The sequence below is a fragment of the Sinocyclocheilus grahami genome, unplaced genomic scaffold (assembly GCF_001515645.1).
Source record: "Sinocyclocheilus grahami isolate Dianchi unplaced genomic scaffold, SAMN03320097.WGS_v1.1 scaffold602.1, whole genome shotgun sequence".
NCBI classification, from domain to species: Eukaryota; Metazoa; Chordata; class Actinopteri; order Cypriniformes; family Cyprinidae; genus Sinocyclocheilus; species Sinocyclocheilus grahami.
In genome coordinates, this window is record NW_015505781.1 from 601,609 (window position 1) to 606,208 (window position 4,600).

The 4,600-nt window shown below is 37.8% G+C and overlaps 1 protein-coding gene across 1 annotated transcript in view; it reads right to left on the minus strand.

Moving 5' to 3' along the window:
- Positions 1-4,600, minus strand: part of rasa1a (RAS p21 protein activator (GTPase activating protein) 1a) — a 63,805-nt gene that overhangs the window by 34,821 nt on the left and 24,384 nt on the right. The gene's annotated exons all lie outside the window — the stretch shown is intronic.

Consider the following 4,600-nt stretch of genomic DNA (forward strand, 5'->3'; position numbering starts at 1 on the left):
GGATTGCTTGTAATAAAGATTTAAATGCAAAAGGAAAGGCAGTAGAGCTAAATGTTTCTGTCAATGGTAAGTTTGTGATAAGGTAAGAAAAGTAGTTTAAATGTTTTGCCACTTGCTTGAGCAACTTAATCTATAAATCTAGAAGTAAATGCAAAAGTAAAAAGCATTGAATAATGTGTTGCTTATATTTATTGTGTTTAAACATTTAAAAAGATCTGTATCGGCAGATACTGCTTTCTGTGATTGGCGATCGGCCTCAAAAATCCTGATCGGAGCACCCCTATCATAACATCCTCGATTTCCGGCTTTGTTTTGCAGAACATGGAAACACCAAAGATGCTTTAATATGCTATGCATTTTATTAGATGGGTGACGACCGCACAGAGTAGCATTATAACAGAACTTTCAAATGTATCTAGTATGATAAAACAATGTTAATAAATCTTTAATGTATTAGCTCATCCATGAACATGATTTCTGCCCGAGTCCCGTCGGATTGCATCAGCTGTGGGGATGAAGACGACAACTTTCATGATTACACACTCAGTCACGGCATCATCTAACTACGCCTTTGTTTCTTTGTTTGTTTTGAATACATGCCCTCTAATGGCAAAAAATTACATACTGTGCCTTTAAGGGTGAAAAAGGTTAATATTAAAAATTGCTGGGCGATATAGCTAAAAAAATTATCAAAGATATAATGTTTCATATCGTTCGGTATCGATAATTATTACACCAAAGATGCTTTAATATGCTATGCATTTTATTAGATGGGTGACGACCGCACAGAGTAGCATTATAACAGAACTTTCAAATGTATCTAGTATGATAAAACAATGTTAATAAATCTTTAATGTATTAGCTCATCCATGAACATGATTTCTGCCCGAGTCCCGTCGGATTGCATCAGCTGTGGGGATGAAGACGACAACTTTCATGATTACACACTCAGTCACGGCATCATCTAACTACGCCTTTGTTTCTTTGTTTGTTTTGAATACATGCCCTCTAATGGCAAAAAATTACATACTGTGCCTTTAAGGGTGAAAAAGGTTAATATTAAAAATTGCTGGGCGATATAGCTAAAAAAATTATCAAAGATATAATGTTTCATATCGTTCGGTATCGATAATTATTGAAAAATTTTTATAACCTTTTTAAAACAAAAAGCAATAGAAAAATAAAGTTTAAATGCTGTTTGTTGCTGCCGTGTGGTTTGAGTTTGAGCTCCGTCAAGTTAATTCTTTGTCGTCTAATTTTTATCTTAAAATCAATTTTATACACCATCCTTTTTCAGTTTTATAACGTGTGAATATATCCCCTATCGTATTCTACAACAAAAACAATCAGAGCGCTTTGTTAGCACTAGTTCTATTTTTGACTTCCGAGTCCGCTATTAGCATATAGCCCGCTAGCATCGCCAGCGTGGTTGCCGCTAATCTCGCTTACACTAATACTCTATTCACACACATTTCCATTGTTTTACTCACTGTTACTTGCTTTAATGGCGGATGTGTGTCTACCTTTGAGTGCAGGTGAGGACACGGCCCGAGCTGGAGAAGCAGATCCGGGACCTGGTGGCAAAGCAGACCCAGCTGAGAGCGCGGAGAACCGCGCTGGAAACATCCCAGGCTGACGCTCACAAGTCCGAGGTAAGTATACAGCGCGCTGCTATCTCTCCCACCACCTCTACTCCGTGTGTTTCTCTGCACAGGCCCGGTGCACCCAGGACGCGATCTTCCCAGATGTCCTTCACTCCGGCGCCGGGACACCACGGACCCTGGGTGCAGCCGCATCGGAAGACGCGAGCCAGGTCCCGGGCGACGACCTCTCCCCCTCCGCCGCCTCCGGTCTTCGAGATCTCCACCCGGAACCGCTTCGCTCCCCTCCGCGAGACGGAACGCGACGCTGTGATCATCGGAGACTCCATCGTCCAGCACGTCTATAAAAACGTGCATTACATCTAAATTAACTCATAAAAATCAAATATAATTTTTGCAAATTGCATAAACAATTATGAACAAAACAGCATCATGTATTTATGCATTGCTTAATCCAAAGAGCCGAAGCGCCATTCACACAGACTGCATTTAAAAACATATGAGACGCAGTGAAAAGGAATAAACCTCCACAAATTCGTGACGTGTTTTCTAAAAGTTTAAACTGTTTTAACTTTGCATGGCTTTTTATACATATCTTCTGTGAGACGCGAGTGCAGCAGTCATATTTGTCCGTCTAAAAAATGAGCTGAATATGCATTGTGTGAATGGCTTGGTTTTGGTTTTAACACATTCAAGATCTTCTCTGCATTAAGCTTCTATATTGCTCTAATATTTTGAATGAATAACGCCGCAGCGGCGCGTCTCGTGGGTTAGACTAACAAAACATTAAAATGCAACAACGTCACTTATATCATCACCGCATATATGCTCCACTGATGACGCTCAACTAACATTCAAACGCAAATGTTTATTTTAAATTCGACTAATATTCATTCTTTTTTCACAATCTCCTCATCACAGGCAAGCACAGCTCTCATTTCAGCATGTGTTCGTGTTTGTGTGTGCTGTCTGAGTCACTCATAGTACGTGCCTATATCGAACATTTTTCTATCGATATCGAAGAAAGTGTACCGTCGATAAATATTGATACCGTTTTATCACCCAGGCCTAATATTAAATGCAGCTTTTATTACGTTATTTAAGAAATATTCATCTCCTCTTGCAGTAATTGTTCCTACTCATCCCACAGCCTGTTGTATTCAGTTATGACTGAGCTGTATGGAAGCCAAACATTCCAAGTGAACCACGCACTGCGGATAAAACGTAACTATAACAGACAAAACAAGAAAACCGTTATGCAAGTAAACTGCTTATCCAGTGGGTCATGCATACATTGTGATAGTTTGGTCTGCTTTCATATTTGCTCTTTCTCTCTTTCAAAAAAAAAGGTTTTAAAAATGGTTTAAAACAAACAAAATAATAACCTTGGAATAGGGTTGGGTACCGAAACCCGGTACTAATATGGCACCGTTACCTATGTAACCGGTATGTACTAGAACAGACTTCGTCTCCTACCCGTCTTTCAGCGCGCTCTTCAATCCGCAGACCGTGTGGCGCAGTGCGAGCGGACTCAAGCAGAAACACAGGACACAAGGTGTGTGTTTATTGATAGATTGTTATAATATCTGTATCTGTGGAGTTCTTTGTCATAAATACAGTTTACAAAAGGTCACGAGGGAGCAATCGGTTTCCCATCTACTGTGAATTTTTCGCTGCGTTCACCTCTCATCACACCACAGCTGTTTCCTCCAGTGAAAATTTAGCCCTTAACACATATGAACGCATACTTTATAGTATACAGACTCAGTCAATTCACTCATTTTAACTAAATATCAGTGATTGACAGAGATACAGTAGAAACATTATGTGTGGTTTTGTATTAAATATCGTTTTGTATTAAATAATGACCCAGATCGTGAAATACATTTATTAGCCTTAGAGTAAGGGAAGTACAACTTCGGGAAATGAGAGCATCCAAGGAGCATGTGAATGCTATTTATAATATTTTTAATGTTCTTTAATGTTATCCATCGGTTTTTATTTTTTATTTTTTTTTAAGTATCGGTTCAGGCACCGGTACCATTTTAAAAGTATCGATTTGGCACCGGTATCGTAAAAAACCCAATCGATACCCAACCCTAACTTGGAATACAAAGTTGTATCTAATAAAATGTAAAAATAGAACACTAAAAACTAAAATAAATTGTTTTAAATTCTACAAGAGAATTTAACAATCCCAATATGAAAATTGCACCATTTAAAAAAATGGATTTTCATTTTGAGATTTGCTAAAGATTACTACCTTCAGCTGCGTTATTAAATCTAAATGTTAAAATATAGGAAATAAGCATCCACAATTAAATATCCAATTAATTTAAAAAAACAGAAATAAGATAATACAAAATCTTATATTTAAAATCTTCTTTTTAAATATACAATTAAAAACAAGAAAAAATAAAAATGACGGTACGTGTCAAAAATGTTGCCCACTCCTGGAATTAAAAGTCAAAGGGTCCTTACAAAACTAGCCAAGCAGAAGTGTCCTCTGAAACTTTTAGAAAAAAAAAAGGAACGGCATTTGATAAACATCATGATTTTGCATGCCTACTGAGTTTCAGGGTATTTCTAAAATTAAAACATGTAGGCTAACTTAGGCATTTTTCCTGAAATAAATAAACACTTAAAACACTTTCAGTCAGGTTTCAGGCCCCACCATAGCACAGAAACTGCACTTGTTAAATGACAAATGACATACTTCTTGCGTCAGACCAAGGCTGTGTCTCATTGCTAGTTTTACTTGATCTTAGTGCTGCATTCGATACTATAGATCATGACATACTCATAGATCGATTACAAAACTATACAGGTATTCAAGGGCAGGCTTTAAGATGGTTTAGATCCTACCTGTCCGATCGCTACCACCTTGTTCATTTAAATGGGGAGTCATCTCAAATATCACCAGTAAAATATGGAGTGCCACAAGGATCTGTCCTAGGTCCTCTGCTATTTTCAATATACATGTTGCCCCTTGGTAATAT